This window comes from Crocodylus porosus, unplaced genomic scaffold, assembly GCF_001723895.1.
Source record: "Crocodylus porosus isolate Cpor-Errol unplaced genomic scaffold, CroPor_comp1, whole genome shotgun sequence".
NCBI lineage: Eukaryota > Metazoa > Chordata > Crocodylia > Crocodylidae > Crocodylus > Crocodylus porosus.
This window is the reverse complement of record NW_017728912.1, coordinates 35030370-35048122: the sequence shown is the minus strand read 5'-3', so window position 1 is coordinate 35048122 and position 17753 is coordinate 35030370. Positions and strand designations below refer to the sequence as shown.

At 43.6% G+C, this 17753-nt stretch overlaps 1 protein-coding gene and 1 long non-coding RNA gene across 4 annotated transcripts in view; one reads left to right on the top strand and one right to left on the bottom strand.

Moving 5' to 3' along the window:
* Positions 1 to 17753, bottom strand: part of SLC4A4 (solute carrier family 4 member 4) — a 270292-nt gene that overhangs the window by 184461 nt on the left and 68078 nt on the right. The window lies entirely within an intron of this gene.
* LOC109309492 overlaps positions 6126 to 17753 on the top strand; it is a 25418-nt gene continuing 13790 nt past the window's right edge. The window contains exons 1-3 of one of the 2 annotated variants that reach the window (XR_002100928.1): positions 6126 to 6372; positions 15405 to 15503; positions 17439 to 17592. This is a non-coding gene — a long non-coding RNA (uncharacterized LOC109309492). Of the gene's footprint in view, positions 6373 to 15404; positions 15504 to 17438; positions 17593 to 17753 lie in introns of those variants that run through there. The other variant, XR_002100929.1, reaches the window with a different exon arrangement.

Sequence of the window (17753 nt, the reverse complement as noted above, 5' to 3'; positions counted from 1 at the left end):
TGCCCTCAGAGGGCACCCCCCCAGTCCCTTTCCCCTGCTGGAGGTGTGGGCAAGCCCCCCACCCCACTGCCTGGCCTATCACAGCCCCAGCCCCTGCCCTCCACCCTGACCAGATATTTGGGATTTTGCTTTGCTCCAGGGATGGGAGCAGGGAGAGAGCAATCGGAGGCAGCAGGGAGCACCACATGGGTCTGCACATACCTCCACAGCTGCAGGCAGGTATGTCTGTGCTTCCTGCTGCCTCCTATTACCCTCACCCCCCTCCCATGAGGAAGCAAAGCAAAATCCTGGACCTTTGGTCAAATTTTAAAAAAACACCCAGATGGAAATCAGACAGCTCAAAAAGAGGGAAAATCACAGATGTATGGTAACCCTACTGTAAAACCACATGAGTTTCAAGGAATACCAAATCTCTCCAACACTCAGCTCCTTAGGTTTTGATCCTTTACCTCACAGATTCATAGATATAGGTTGGAAGGGACCTTGCAGATCTAGTTCGACCCCCTGCCCTGGGCAGGAGAGAAAACTGGGCTCAAATGACCTCAGCTAGGTAATCATCAAGCCTCCTCTTAAAGACCCCCAAGGTAGCATCCAGCACTACTTCCCCTGCAAGCTGGTACCAGACCCTAGCCGCCCTGACCGTGAAATAGTGCCTTCTAATGTCCAGCCTGAACCTACTCTTAGTCAACTTATGGCCATTATTCCTTGTTACTCCAGGAGGCACTCGGGGGACCAAGGTCTCTCCCATTCCCCGCTGGTCCCCCCAGTAAGTTTATAGATGACCACCAGGTCCCCTCTCAGGCTTCTCTTGTGGAGGCTGAACAGGTTCAGTTCCAGTAGCCTGTTCTCGTAGGGTCTGCCCTGCTGTCCCCAGATCATGCGAGTGGCCTCCTCTGGACCCTCTCAATGCTGTCCACTTCCCGCCTGAAGTGTGGCGCCCAGAACTGGATGCCATACTCCAGCTGCGGCCTGACCAACGTCACATAGAGGGAGAGGATCACCTGCTTGGCCCTGCTTGTGATGCATCTGTGGATGCATGACAAGGTGTGGTTAGCCTTACTGACCACGTTCTCACATTTTTGGCCCATGTTCATCTTGGAGTTGATAATAACTCAAGATCTCCTTCTCCCACTGTGCTTTTGAGAAGGGAGTTCCCCAGCATATAGGTATGCTGCTGGTTCTTACTCCCCAAGTGCAGCACCCTGCACTTGCCAGTACTGAATCCCATCCTCTTCTCATCTGCCCACCCCTGTAACCTGTCCAGGTCCAGATATATCCTGTCCCTCCCTTCTAGCATGCCCACCTCACCCCAAATCTTGGTGTCCTCCACAAATTTAAACAGGGTGCTTTTCACCCCCTTGTCCAAGTTGCTAATAAAGAAATTGAGCAGTGAGGGCCCAAAGACCAAGCCCTGGGGGACCCCACTGCCCACTTCTCCCCAGGTCAAATATGACCCATCCACCAACACCCTCTGAGTATGACCCCTCAGCCAATTTGCTAGCCATCTGACTATGTAGGCATCAGTGCCACAGTTGCCTAGCTTTTTAATGAGAATGGGGTGGGAGACAGTGTCAAAGGCCTTCCTGAAGTCCAGAAAGACTATGTTCACCATGACACCTGCGTCCAATGATTTTGTGACCTGATCATAGAAGGCAATCAGGTTGGTCTGACATGACCTGCCCCTAATAAACCCATGCTGGTTGCCCCTGAGCATCATCCCCCCTGCTTGTCCTTCATGGATGTGCTCCTTGATAATCTTCTCAAAGAGCTTCCCTGGGATCAAAGAAAGACTAATGGGCCTGTAGTTGCCCAGCTCCTTCATCTTCCCTTTTTTGAAGATGGGTACCACACTGGCCCTCCTCCAGTCATCCGGCACCTGGCCAGAAAACCATGAGTCCTCATAAAGCCGTGCCAAGGGCCCCGCAATAACCCCACCAATTCCCTCAACACCCTCCATCCCCTCTCTTTCAAATGTTGCCCAAAAACTCATCAGCTTCAAACACTGCATGGGTAGTTTAATTATTATTTATAACAACTATTATAAATCTAACTTTGTTACAGCATTTTAATGTGTGATCGGAAACTTCAGAACGTGATCTGATGAGGGGGGGAAGGCCCAGCAAAGAGACACCTTCTTACATATCTCACCCACCAGAACTTGGTAGGAACTCAACAAAACCCAAATTCACTGCAAAGGGTGGAAAAGGAGAGGGAAAGGGAGCACAACAAATCTGATTTGCCATTGCCTTGCATATAGGACCTCCATGCAAAATGAGTGTCAAAGGTTATTCTCAAGGCTAAGTTGAAAATTTTGGAGTTGGTTTCATCTGGCCTCCACTTTGCTTGGGTGTAAACGATAGTGCCAGGTCCGAACATTCATGTCAGATACCAATCCATAGAAACACAGAAAAATGACAAAAGGGGAATTCCACCAGCAGGCAAATCTTATTTTCAGGACTAATTCTATAGGCAGCAAATATTTCTTCAGCCTACTGAATGTAACCTTCTTTTCCATGATGAAGGCAATATTACCCAGAAGGAGCAATACTCAATGTTGGGTGTGGCTCAGTATCATGCATGTGGCTATCTTTCTTGGTTTACATAAAATACAGCATTAACACTGTGGTACTCAGCACAGAGAAATGGGGAGGCAGAGGAGGGGACACAACAAAGAGAAATACATATACCCAGAGAGGTGTAGCAGTGATATTAACTGATCCTTCTCCAAAATATTACTCGAACCTTAACCTGGAGCCAACAGTTTTAATGAATGCCACATCTTATTTCATAATAATTTGCACACGCATTTTGTAACCTAACTAAATTAAGTCTACAAAGGAAGATAAAAGGAGTTAAGCATCTGAACCCACTGACTTTATAGGATATGGACACCCAACTGCACTTAAAATGCCTAAGAATCCCAGGTTTATTTATTTCTCAACTTTGTGAGGATTCGTGTAATGATGAACTTCCCCTCTGGCTGTTGAAGGTTAAGTTCCATATACCTAGAGTTTACCCAATCCTAGCCCAGGCAAACCTCCAAAGGACTTCAAGGGCTGCAGCGTCTGACCCAATAATGTGTTAATAATAAACTTAGTTTAATATTTTAACTTATGTTCCACACAATTCCTCATTTTAGCTAAACATTTTATATTTTTTCAAAATTTAACTGCATCTGGTACAACTACAGTTATTCCTTATTTAAAGTCTCGGGCAGACAGACATTCTGCTCACTTCCAGCTCTCACCATTCTGACTATCTCAAGAACATGGACATTTTGTTAGTCCCCATATGGCAACTCAAGTAACCAGTGACCATACCTTATCACGGAGGGAATATTTTCAACTTTGTGTCAAAACCATTTAAGAAGAAAAACAAAAGTTTGCCACAGTAGTTCAGTAGTAGTATTGATACTATAAGCACTTTAGTTCAAGCGTTTGTGGTTTTAAAGACTAATAACTGTAACTTTCATTTTACATGGCTCTGGGCTGCCAGAAGCACAATACTTCCAGCTGGCTTCCAGTAATAAAAAAACACCTCACAATTCAACTTGTTCTCTAAAGCAGAATGACATTTCTTCAGGATTTGTTCTTTGCTGGTTTCCCCACACAACAGCAAGCGAAGTTCAAGACTCTGCCTTATTCCTTTATTCCTAGTCCATGAGCCCTCCCTCCATCTCTCCTCTATTATGGCAAGCAACAAACCTCCAAAGAACTTACTTAATCTGGCAAAGGCACCTTCAGATGTCTTGCTACACCTAGATGGTATAAGAACTAGATGCCTACTTCTCTGAATTTTCATATCTTTCTGCCATTGTGAGCTCAAATGTTTGTAAAAAGCAATCCCCTTCTGATGGTATTTGGAGAATAAGGGTTTAACATATATACTTTGGAGACTTTTTACATAAGGCAGATCAAAAGGATGGGTGGTTGATCTCAGATAACTCATTAAGTAGACAAGCAGGCTATCATGTAGAAGGCATTAATGCAAAAAAATACCTTGAAGGAAGAGGAGCTGATATAAATGAAGGACATCTATGAAATTAATTTTTAAAAAGGTTTGCCAGTGAAATACAAGCCTAAAACACTACAATATTCAAAATGCTCACTTTGCCCTGGGTGAAACAGAATACACCAAATTTCATTTTCTTGCATATCTACAGCACAAAGGAAGAAAGGTGAGTTTCATTTTATTCCTTAGTAAAAGGCAGAAATTAAGTGAGTACCTAGAGTTGATACTCATTAAGGAACTGTCTAGATTAGAAACGTTTGATAATTTTACTGTATCATTAGTTAGTTAAAGTGCATGAAAAAGGAAATATATTGTTATAACTGTTGAGTTGGGGGAGGGAAGAGGAAAGAAAAAAAAAAAAAAATCGCACCACTAACTGGCAGTTATACTAAGTGTTAATCGCTGGTTAGTGAGTGGCTACGCCACAACTGTATTCAGTGTCCTCAGGGCAAAAATATTGCCAAAATTAACACCGTACATTTCTTTAGGAAGGAGGATTCTCATAAAAGTTAGAAAGCTAGTAAAAGCATCCCTAAAGTCCCTACTCAAATGAGAATATTTAAAATTCAGCAAAATCAGCAGGAAGACTACTTAAGAAACTAAGAGAGTCACCAAAAATAATTCCCTTGAATAATACAGGAAGCAGGACAGCACTCAGGGAAGAGGTGGGGAGACTGAATGACAAAGTCCTGAAGTTAAGACACTTTTTCTGTATCCTTCAGAAAGAGGGAAACCCATCCCAACTCAATAGAAAACAGCATAAACCAAAGCAAGTAAAGCCTAATATGAAAATTAGAGGTAAAAGGGAATTTGAAAAGCAGATGGATAAACACATGGATACAGAGAATTCATTCAAGAATATTAGCAGTAGGAACCCCACAAGAGACCTGGTGAATCTGCTAGCCCACCAAGGAGAAAGTAAAGGTGAAGATTTTGCAGAGAAGCGAATGAATGCTGTGCATCAAGCTTCATCACAGGATCAGTAGGAAGGTATGCAGACTTGCATTTTTCAAACAGTAAAGGTGAAGCACTACCAAGTATAACCAAAAAAATGTATTAACTACACAGCCACAAGTGACCAAGGCCCTGTAACACTGATGCAGAAGAGACCTTCTCCGATATTCAAATTTTAGCAAACTCTGGAATATAATGTACAATGCAAAGCTTCAAAAAAAATCAAGACTTCAATTAGCTGAGGACACTACTTTGGTGGAATCACCCACTTCATAGATTTCATAGACATTAGGGCTGGAAAGGACCTCGCAAAATCATCCCAGCCTCCTAACCAAATGGAAAGCAGTCAGCAAAGGTCAAATGACCCCAGCAAGATAGGCATCCAAGTGTTTCTTACAGGAATCCAGAGGTGCCTGCACCACCTCTGGTGGAAGTCTATTCCAGGCCATGGGGAAAATAAAACTAAGATAAAATTTTGTCTGGTTTCTTCTTGGTTCTATATTTCCAGTAGCAGCATCTCAAAAGGTTATGCAACTCTGACTAACCCTACAAAGGTTTTTAAGAATGCACAAGGTCAGATAAATTCACCTTTCACTTTTCTTCCTTTATTAAAAATACAGCAGAGTTGGGCTGCCCTGGCCTGTTTAGACTCACATGGACCAGCGTTGGTGTGATTAAAAACAAAGCTGTTAGCAGGTTTTCTCAGAATTAAGGTACTACTTAAGCAACCTTTCCTTTTTCCCCCCTTTTAAGCTCTTTAATGTCACTTTAGCAATTATTCTCTTATGTAATTGCCTGACATTTAATGTTTATAGAAACATTTTACAAGTAATTCATATGTCATTTTCTAAATGCTTTAGGGTTAATTGGTCTTTTTGTAGTGCATTAAAAAGCCTGTTAATTATTAGTCGGCAGTGGGGGAAAATGACTGGGAGGTCATTTTGATAATAGTTTGGACCGCACAGAACTGCTATTTGTAATTAGCAAAAGGTATGTGGGTTGCTTTTGGCATAAAGCATTGACCTTATGGTCAACCTCTGGCTTGGGCCTAAGGCTGGAAGGTCACAAGTAAGGAGGATAACTTACTGGATCATAACATTTGTTTTGTTCTGCCTATCAGAGGACAGCTTGTAAAGGACTTAACTGATCAAATTTAATGCTTAAAGTCATTTGGGTGAGTTTGTAAAGATGTGAATATAAGGAGGAGACAGTTATATGGGAAACTCCTGGGTATTTCACAAAACAGAAGGAAAGCAGTGTCAGGCAAACAGTTATTTTTTAAACAAACTCCAGACAAAATGTAATAATTAGGAATAGGGAAAGAGACAAGGATCCTGATAAACTTCTTCCTGTGGGTCACTGGTTGGCTAAAGGTCTACAAGGAAAATTCTTCGCAACACTAAGCCGGTGAGTTCCTTATTCAAAACAATTTGGAGTGGGGTGTTTTTTCGGAGAGTGCGCAGGTTGCCTTTCGAATCTTAAAAGTCACAAATCTCTCTGACTTCAGTGGGCTTTGAATCAGGCCCTAAGAGAAGTAAATCTTGGGGGAAAGTTTGAGACTGGAACACTCCAGAGAGCAAGCTATTCTCTTTGTAATTGCAACAAAGGGGCAGCAATCGAGTCAGCTTTCCCAAGCGGTCCCACTCCAGGTTATTTACCTATTCCTGTGGAGACTTCTTTTAAGAGTAAAGGGAAAAATAGTCAATGATAGCCAGTCTTTCCACTAGCAATACCCTACTGCTGTTAGGTCAGAAGATAAACTGTTGAAGCTTCAGCAACTGTTATCTGGCCCTATAACAGGCCATCAGTGCCTCAAGTCTTACATACATGAAGGGAAAAGGCCTTTAATTTGCCTAGGCCTCTCTCTTTTCTTCAGCAGTGTCCCATATGCAGTGTACTGTTAGGTGACGTTGCAAAATCAAAAACAAGCTTTTGCACAACAAAAGGGTATACCGGGGTGGCAATTATTTTGGGCGGAGGACCACTTAATGAGTTTTGGCAAGCTGTTGGGGGCCGCATGGGTAGCCCCGCCCCTTCAGTTGCCCCATACCCTTGTCGCCATCTTGGGACCGGAAGTCCTGCCCCCTGCCACCTGACCTTTCCCACCAGAAGTCCCTCCCTTTGCACAACTTACCAAGTAGCAAGGGGTTGTGACCCCTCTAACATCCTGCCCTGGCAGTGGGGTTTCAGGGGCATCAGACCTCCCCCAGAACTTTCCCCCCACCTGTGCCAGCTGGTCCCAAAAGGAGGAGGCTCTGCCACCACTTCTGCTGGCAGTCAGGCTCACCCTGTCCCCAGCAGTTTCTGGGAAGCCAGCTCTAGCTGCATGCTGCTCCAGGTGGGATGGACCCAGCCAGATCTCCACTGGCCAGGAAAAGTGGCATGCAGCTGAAGTCGGCTCTTTGAGTGCTGCTGGGGATGGGAGGAGCCTGACCGGGTCTGCACTGGCCAGCAGAAGCGGCTGCAGAGCTATGTGCCGCTCGGGATGGGACGAGCCCGGCCAGAGCAGCAGGGGCTCAGCTGCACCGGTCAGTCCTGAGTGGCACACGGCTCCGCCACCACTTCTGCTGGCTGGTGCAGACCCAGCCAGGCTCCTCCCATCCCCAGCAGCACATGGGAACTCGGCTTCAGCCGCCTGCTGCTCCGGATGGGACAGCCTGGATGGGTCTACACCGGCCAGCAGAAGTGGCGGGGGAGCCATGTGCCACTCGGGACTGACTGGCACAGTCAGGGGGAAAGTGCAGCTGAGCCTCTGCCACTCCAGCCAGGCTCATCCTGCCCCAAGCGGTGCACAGCTCTGCCACCGCTTCTGCTGGCCAGTGCAGACCTGGCCAGGCTCCTCCCATCCCCAGCAGCACTCAAAGAGCCGACTTCAGCTGCATACCACCTTTCCTGGCTGGTGCAGATCTGGCTGGGTCCATCCCATCCGGAGCAGCACGCGGCTGAAGCCAGCTTCCCACGTGCTGCTGGGGATGGGGCAAGCCCGGCCTGGTCTGCACCAGCCAGCAGAAGCAGCGGTGGAGCCGTGTGCCACTCAGGACTGACCAGCGCAGGTAGGGGGAAAATGCAGCAGAGCCCCTGCCACTCCAGCTGGGCTCATCCTGTCCTGAAGAGCACACGACTCCGCCACCACCTCTCCTCCCTGGTGCTGACTGGGCCGGAGCTGCAGCCCAGCTGCTGCTTCCCCTCCCCAGTGCCAGCCCATCCCCTCCTTTCCCCTCTGCACGGCCTGAGTGGTATGGCACAGGGAAAGCCTGCCTAGCAGCCACTTTCCTGGGCTTACCTGCAGGGCAGGGCCCTTTCCAGTCCCGCGCTGCAAAGCAGAACCCAGCCCAGACACGTCTTCCCCTCATCGGCACCGCAGGTGCTGGCCCAGCCCCCCCGCCCCTCGCAAGCTGCAAACGCGGGGCAAGGCCAGCTGGGGCAGGCTGAGGTTAGGGTTGGTTGCCTTGCAACCCGAACCCAAAGAAACAGCCTGAGGTGCTGCAGCCGGCAGCTGGTGCTGCTGGAGGCTTTTAGAGAGGCAACCACCATTACGTGGGTTTTGAAGGGGCTCCACAAGCTGGAGGGAAGTGCTTGGCGGGCTGTATTTTGCCCACCCCTGTGCTAACCACTTTCAGAAATGGGATACCAGACCATTTCCCTGATCTAGTAGCATGGCTCCTATACTCGTAAGTGCAGGATTAAAAAATTTTTCTTCTGGTCTCTAAATATCGTCTATAAAACACATTAAGAAACATGGCATTGGAAGAAAAGGGCACAAGTTTTAAAGAGTTCTTTCTTTTATAGATTTATCCCTTTTTTGTAAAGATGTTTTGATGAGAAGGAATAGCGGCCTGTCCTGGAACATTCTCCTTTACACATTTTCAATGAAATACAACTAACCAAAAATCGTACCTTATTTCTATCCACCTGAAAAAAAAGGTAAAGACCTAAATTCCAGTCCAACTACTTACATGGTACATCACCTTATTTTGCAAGAAGTACCACTGAAATCAAAAGGATTGGGAATCAAAGAAAACTAGTTGTACATAAAGGTGCCATTTGGCATGCATGAATAGGAATAGTATCTGACCCAGTGGTTGCAGAGATCAAAATTACACTAAAGATACAGAACAATGGGTCATCCTCTCTATTCCTCCTTGGATTTCCATTCTGTTTCTTTCCACCGTTATCTGCATCTTTTCCTTCAGAACGGTGTTTGGATGAAGTTAATGGGACCTAGATGCATCTAATCCCTATTTGGCTACCGTGTCTGTTATCTAAGCATTAATGTTCTACCAGGATCTCAGATTATCTTGTAATAGTAAGAAAAGATCAGACTTGGATGTCTTCTTTCCAAGTCTTCATTGTTTTGATGTTCCACTTGTACTTCTTTTAACATGAAAAGATTCCAGTTATTCTAGCACAGCTTTTGCATATATGATAGTAAACTCCACTGTACTGCCATTTGCAATGTTCACATTGAGATAATGGACAAGCACCAATAATAATAAAAGTCAGTGTCAGTCAGGAAAACTTTTATCCTGAAAGAAGACTCTTTTCAAATTGTGAGTGCATAATCAGCAGCATCCAAATATCTGGAGTGGCCAATGGAACAGATGCCTTTGACTCTGACAGATATTGCTAAAAAAGCAAAATGAGACAAATGTTGTCAAATCTGGTGCGGAAAATAGTGCAGCAATTGGTAAGCCCTTTGTAAGAAAAATATAAAAAAGATGGCCTTCATATCCCACCTAAAATGGACAGCAGGCAGAGACAGGACTGCAAGATTTAAGTAGTTACATAAAACCTACGTGTAGTAGATTTGGAGTGCTGTAGCTGTGACGGTTATGAAATACATGAGAAGCAAGGATTTTTTGTGATGCCTTTTACTGGACCACATATATAGCTGGGAGAAATGTTTTACAAGCTTTCAGGCACAAAGTACCTTTCTTCAGGTCAGGGGAAAAAGCAATTGCAGCCTAACCTGTGTAGCACACAAAAAGGCAGCTTGTGTTAACTCCATATGCAAAAGAACACAGGCACCTCAAGGAGTGGAAAAACAGATGTAAACTAAGAGCAAAATAAAGTTATCAGAAGTATCTTTAAAGCTTAATAAAACCAAAGACAGAGAGGCCTTTGGGATTATCACAATGAAGCTTTCATCCTCAGCTGCCTGGAATACAGATATTTATTTTCTCTACCTGGTCCAGATTTGGCTCAAAATGGTTTAAATATTATGGAAGTTGTTTGTGAGATGTCTGAGACGCATCTAAAACCCTAACTTCAATTCAGCCTTTAGTTCATGCCACTACATCCTAGGACTTGTGCCAGCAACTTACAGCCACAGGCCATAACTGACCCACAGAGAGCTTGGATGCAGCCCACAGCAGGGGTAGAAAGTAACTGTGATATGCAGGGGAGGGCATACCAGCCCTAGCCACCAACTTAAAGGGGCTGCATTCTGGGTTCCCAAGCCACCTGCAGCTACCCCAGCCTTCTCTGCTCTCTGCTCAGGGCTGTTCACTCACTCATCATCACTGCCAAATTTCCCATTTCCATTTGGCACTGGCCACATCTATCAGCAGTGCATGGTAAGCAGCAGCTACATTAGAGAGTGCATGACAACAGTCTTCAGCAGAGCAGAGGTGGCAGCAGGGGATCAGCCACAGCTAGGGGAGGACTGGCAGCCCACAGCCTCATCTGGGTCACAAGCAGCAGCATGCATTTGTAAAAGGTTGCTGACTACTGTCCCAGGGTACACATTCCACATATGAAAACACAGAAGCAGGAACAGAAACTAAGGTCAAGAGTTTGAGGGGAGAAAAAATAGTTGGGCTTTTAAAATTCCTCTTTAGACGCATAAATAAATGGTCTGACTTGCAAGAGGCTTCAAAAGTGCTGCTGGATGCTCAGCACTTTTAAAAACTGAGCATCTAAAATTGGATTAGGGAGTTTATAGGCACTCTTGCCCTGAGAGTACTATTTGCCTTGCTTTAACCCGTTTGAACTGGAAAGGGCCAACTAAACAGGAGTAACTTCTTTTTAATACACACCCTGAAGAATAAAAGAAGCATTTTCACTTCTTTTAACTTCAGTCACTTAGCAGTACTCATCTCCTTGGCTCCCACTCATAAAAAAAAAGTTTATCTTTTTTATTTTCTAAAATTTGTTTTAATCTCCCATTTCTGCTGCATTTTAAGTTAATACCTTCACAGTTAGGCATGCACAAATATTTCCTATTCTGAAATTTTAGACACTTGGGATAAACAAGTGTGCAAAGATTAAATTTCGCATCTAACCCACTTGAGCACCTTGGATTTGATTCTATGAAAATAAGCCAAAAAGATTCATCTATATTAGTTTTTAAAAAGACCAATCCATTAAGAAATATTTAGCATGTGGTGCATTTTTATTACAAGAATTAACTGTTGTAAATCAGATACTACAGGGTACTACAGATATTGCTCCAGTACAGACCAAAACTTACCCATAGCCCTTAGCTACCTTTCAGTAGCTCTTGCTAGAATTATAGTAGGCTGTTAAGCAATCTCAGTCTATGCTACTGAAAGTTCAAAGCACAGCAGCTGGGCAGGGCTGAGTTAATGCAGAGACTCAAAATGCTTAACGATTCTAACCCAGTGCCAAGTATCTAGTTGGTCTGACAAAGGTCGCTTTGTCTCAGACCCCTTCTCTCCCCGTAACACATAGGAACCTTTAGAAATTCCCTTACCAAGGAGAACAATTAAGCTGAGCTACTTGGTCTTCTGGGCTCTCAAGGTTAGCTTGCTGTTTTAGCCAAGACATATTTCCAGTCCTTCTCAGAACTAAAAACAACCACCTTCTCCTTTTAATGACTTGCCTTTTATCTTTAATAAGGGATTATGGGATATTTTTCCAGCTAATACCTTAAAATCCAGATAATCATAAAAGCAATCGGTAATACCCAATATATGTTAATTACCCATTTCCTTCTCTTCTCTCTCTCTGGCACCCTGTCATTCATGTACATTAATTTACCTATAATAAGGCTGCAAATCAAAAAAAGTAATCAATAAAACCTGTGGAAAGTCACAGCTTTATATTTTAGTGGTTAAAGGCAGATGTGAATGTTAAACCTGACGGCCAAGGATGTACTGAACTATCCAACTCAGAGTCTCAGTCCTGTAATCCATCCTCATGTGCAACTCCCACTCAAATCAATGAAATGCAGTGCTGTTGAAAGATCAAGGTGTTGGAATAGCAGTCAAACTCTCCACTTAGCTAGCAAGTCTGATATTGGATGCCTAATTTATAAAAGAAAATCATGCTCACTGAGACAAGAACCTATCATTCAAAGCCTTGTGTAATACCTTAAAATGGAATTGTCAAAGGAACCACAGGGAATAAGAGGTTTGGAAGTTATCAATTCAAGTCTAGGAGATGGCAAAGGGAAAAAGCTCCACTGTACACTGTACTATTCTAACTGGATTTGTTGAAGATTGCAGAGGACACAAATTAATTGCCAAGCTTCCTTAATCACCAGGTGATTACAAGGTCCTAAAGGTGTTTAAGATACAGAAAACAAGGTAATTTCCTTCTCCAGTGAATTATGAAGGCACTGGAATGAACACAATTGATTACCCATTGGCTGAGATTGTAGGATGTATCATGTCCTTGGAAATGTCAAACAACCACAATTCATTTAGAGTAACTGAAGAAACAACAGTCTCAGATGCATTAAAGCATCCCACAAAAAATTTCAGTACAAATGTTAAAAGTTTGGCCAAGGTGCAAGCAGCTGAAAACAGAACTGCATAACTGGAAGTGTCCGTGACTGGCTGAGTGCAAGTCCCACCTTTAATTAAACAGGAGGTGGTTTAATGGCACCCCCACACACATACACGCAAATGACTACCAAGCCTTATTTTGGTTTTCAACACTTTACTGCAGAAACACTGGAATTCCTGCACATTTATTTCAATGCCCGTGCAAACGCTTTGATTTCCTGATTTCCAAACACACCTGAAATACCACAGTGCCAAGTGCATAGGATTATAGTATTAACAAAAAAAGAAGAGTAATAACAAAAAAAACCCCTATTGTTAATTCATTTGAAAACTAGATGCAAGTTCCCCTAACAGTATGCGTATTAGGAATATACTATGAAAAAAAACAAGCAAACTTTGGTGAGCTGCATTTGTTTAGCTTGCTTCAGAATCCTAAAATTACATGCTATTTAACTCGCTGCCAGAACCTCAGTCAACCAATGTAACCTGTTCACAGTGTCCTTCCCACCCTTACAATCTGACTTACTTTTTATTTTTCCTTGTTGTTCACTTCCAGCTAGAACCAGTACATTCTAAAAAGAATCCAAACCATCCAATGAGCAATGCATTTTGTAAGTATCAACATCACTTTTAAAGAATAAATATTAGATTAACAGCAACAACCTTGTGTAAATTACATGGACAATGTGATGACTCTATAAAGCAATCGTTGAGTGAAGCTGTAGCAAAAATATTGGCTTAGTACCTTGCTTGTCTTTTAGGCATAAGAGCCACTTGGTCTTTTTCTGCATTACCACATCCCTAAAAATGTAAACTAAATGACACTTACCTGATAAGATGTACAATTACAATTATTCACTTGCTAAATATATCGTGGCAAGTGGTATCGACCTCAATGGGGAGTTAGCTCTTACGTGTTAGCATGTTTTATGTTCATGACTAATGCCACCTAATCCCTAGCTCTCAGTATCAGGGAGCTAATATCAACTGCAATACGAAGTCAATCTTTGTGTAAACCATTCTAGCTAATAAGAGGTTTAAGCAGGCAGCATGAAGAACTTTCCAACACCTCTCCAACTGAAGGATCATAGCTGCTGATACTCAGGTGCATTTTAGTTTTACCTAGGGATCTTTCCTCACCAGCAATTTCTAAAGCTGTGTGGTAAGTACCTAGCTTCAGCAATGTAGTACTACTCACAGGCAAAACTGCATATTGTATATGTCTTAATTTTGCTGGTATGTAACAGTTTCCCAGAATATCCAATATCAACATTGTTATAAACACCAGCCATCATCCAGTGCCAGCCACACTCCTACTTCTATTAATAGAGTTTTTGCTCATTCATAATAGATGTGGCAAGAACAGCACCATTGAACAACGCATACCGTGTTCTTTACCCCTGTTACGAGTATACTCATAGCCTGTTTATGATGTAGCAATTAATTTACTTGCTCTTAGCCAAAAGCAAGTAAATCTAGGACAGTTCAAAAACTGAACGTCCAGAGGACTCAGGCAACAAATCAGCACCATTTCTTTTAAAGGGAAAATAAATGAGATCACTAGCTGCCCTTTAGAGCAAAAGAAAAAATGGAAACAGGCTAGGCCTTTTCAGCAACAATCATGTTTTCCATGCATGTAATAGAAAGGGAAGCTAAGATATCTACTCACCATTTCCAAATGCAGATGCTGGCCCTTTGGACAACAAAGTTACTATCAATGAATATAAGCCCTTGAGTCACAACATTAATGTACATCCATGTTACACAGTGTTGTCTCTTCTCTGCACTAATTCTTAACTTGACTAAAGAACAATCAAACTTTTAAAAAATTACACATTGGCTGCTTGCCAGGCTCCAAAATTGTGCACAGTGCACCAATCAAAACATTTCAAGCATCTTTGAAACATTCCAAAAGTAGCTGAAGTACTCTAAATAGTACCTCTTTAAATAAAGTATTATTTTGGAGCATTTGGCTTTTCATTACGTATGCATGAAGAAGAAAGGAAGAACCAGGTGGACAACGTGCCAGCTGTCCTGGTATTGGCTCTTTTTCCAGGTACTGGGGCACTGCCAGGTTCCCAGTTCGTCCACTGGAATGGAGTTCTCTCTCCTATGAAGGTCTCCATTCCTGAGAACAGAGGAACTTACTAACCTTATGAGAGACTCTTGCATTACCTTTTACAACATATTAAAGATTTTAAATAGTTTTTTTTTAAACTTGATTGATAGAGAAGCGGATGTGATGTCAATCCACATGTGCTTGCACATCCACCTATCGATCCGTTTTTTCTTCCCTAGTCTTAACAAAAGCTTCCGCACTGCTGCTTGCTTGGGTAAGATTACATTTAAAAAGTGAACCAGACAGCTTCTCTTCATCAACTGTTGCAGACTGGAGTGGCACAAACTTCTTCACAAAGGAACACCTTCAATCAAGAGGCAGTGGCACTGAACTCTCCCATTCCACTTGTGATTAGGTCATACCCTTGTTGCTGTTAATGTGGCAAAGTAATATTAGAACAGGACATATGTATTTTTAATTGCCTTTAACATATTCTGTGGGTGCACAGACAGGAGCAGCTAGACAGTCATTTTGCTATGGTCTCACAGTTCTCTGTGGTTCACCAGCAAGTGCTCTGCAGCCTACCATTAGGGAAGGGCTGTTTAAATGTTTTGTTTCCTCATCCATAGCCCAGAGTTTCCTGCTCAACACCATAATGAAGGCTGATTCCAGAGGTCTGGACCTCAGACTTTTCATGGAAATGCTGAATGACCTTTAGGTCATTACAGGTAAGCATGGCATAGAAAGACTTTCAAAACACAAATGTCTTTGGTTATTAGCAATTGTGTGAACACACACACAAGCATTTCTGCTCTAAGCCTGTTGAGTTTGAAAGTTGTCTTCAACACGAGAGTCCCATTTTAAGTGAATGCTCTGCATAATTAAATAAAAATATACAACCTTGGTAGCAAGCAAAATATTTTAGCTCTTCCAAAATACTTACTCTTCTTATGCAACTGAAAAATCTGGTTGATCTTATTTAAAAAGGATGGCAAATCCACATTTGTGACTATTTCCCTGCACACCAAAATCCACTGCTAGATACCCCAAGGAGAGACTGACCTAATTCTGCTCCCCAGGAAGTCAAGCATAGAACTGGCCATTGACTAAAAGAACAGAGCTAAGATGACACAGCATGCTGGTCAAAAGCTTTTCTTTAATCAAATCCTGCTGTTAGACCATCAAACCCACATGCAGATCTTGAATCATCTGAATTAACACCACCACTGCCACATCAGTCCCTGCAAAAACCAATGTCATTATGTCATCTTCCTGGAAGACTGTTCCATCTTTCATTTGCTGGATATGTTCAAGCCTTTTTTTTTTTTTTTTTGAAGTCAAAACTGCAGGAATGTAATATAATACTTCTGTCAGGGGTAGTAGGAAAGGAAAACAAAAGCCATGCTAGCAACTGTAACTTGCCAATGCCTGCCAAGCTGCACGCGTCAGTTAGTTAAAAGGCATGCTTGTAGCACCATCATTAAAACAAGTAACACGCAGTCTAGGATATGTATACATAAAGACTGCTATTATTCAATGCGTGTACTTAAAGTTAAGCCTATGAGTGAGTCCTTGCTGAATTGGCCTCTTACTCTGACCAGTTAAATGTGAATTAGATAAGAACATGTGCCAGATGAGATAGCATTACTCCTAAACAGAGCTCCAGCACTTCTCATTCTGGACTACTGCGAGGAATCAAAAATCAGAATCACCAGGAATCCTGTTTTTCCCTGATAAAAAAAAATCACAAATCCTCTGATAAAAAATCCAAAATCTGTGATTAAAATAAAAGGCCACTATATATCAAGTTATCAGTTGAACACAATGTTTTATTGATATAGTTACAATTTTAAAGCAATTTGGAAGCCTACCAGTACCTCAATCACTATAATAAAAGAAATGCTAAATACCTATAGATTTTGATATTTGATTTGGGGTTTTCTGTCATGGGAAATCAGAGCTGCCCCTGCCCCCTTAGCTCACAGAACACAGGTCCAGGACCCTCACTCTCTGCCCACTGCCCTGCCGGTGCCCCTCACTCACCCACACAGCCCCCGGCCACCTCTGCTGGTACCCCTCCCCCCCACACCATCTACAGCCCTCTGGCCCCCGAGACCTGCTGAAGGAAGGAGGCCCAGTTAGCAGGGCTATAGGGGCAGGGACCTGGGTCCACAACCTCCTGCCCCCTTGCAGGAGGCAGTAGCTGTTACAGTGGAGCGGAGCCCAGCTCTCCCCCTACTGCCTGCTGTGGGCTTGGACAGGCAGTGGAGCCAGCATCCTGCCACTGTGTGCACTCCCAGGATGCAGGGGGGACCCATGCCTCCCAAATCTGTGCACAACAAAAGGGTGGGTGCAGGCTGCCCGCTGTGGGCTTGGGCTCCCTGCCCTGCTGCTGCTGTTTCCATTTCGTTTGTCAAGTCTCCATCTTGCCCCCATGCCCTGTTGCATAACCTATGACTCATACCTACCCCTCCTATGTAACTTGGTTCCTGAATGAATGGGGATGAATGAGGGTGCTTGACAAACAATGGCAGTAGGTCTAAAAATAGCTCCATCTGAATGACCGAACAATGAACACCAATACTTGGACCAATGATCCAGCCCTTGGAACCACCCTCAGTATTCAAATAACACAAGATGAGGCAACCTACCATTGTGCCAAGGCTGCACATGCTCAGTAAGAACACCTGGAGCCCTCTGGAACAGGACTGACACTACTTGAACAGGCCCTCCCTGTAGGAGATCAGACAGAGGTAGTCTGTCCCATAAAAAGGGGTAGTGAAGACTGACTCTTTGGGATGCCCTCTCCATCTGGACCAGCACCATGCTACACAGCCTATCCACCCAGAGGCCCTGCCAGTGACCCCCTCTGGACAACACCTGTTGGACAAAGACCCCTTTCCAGCCTGGATAGGTAGCTATCACCCCCTACCCCCTCTTCAACCAAGGATTTGGACTCTGTTTCTCTTCCCTACCTG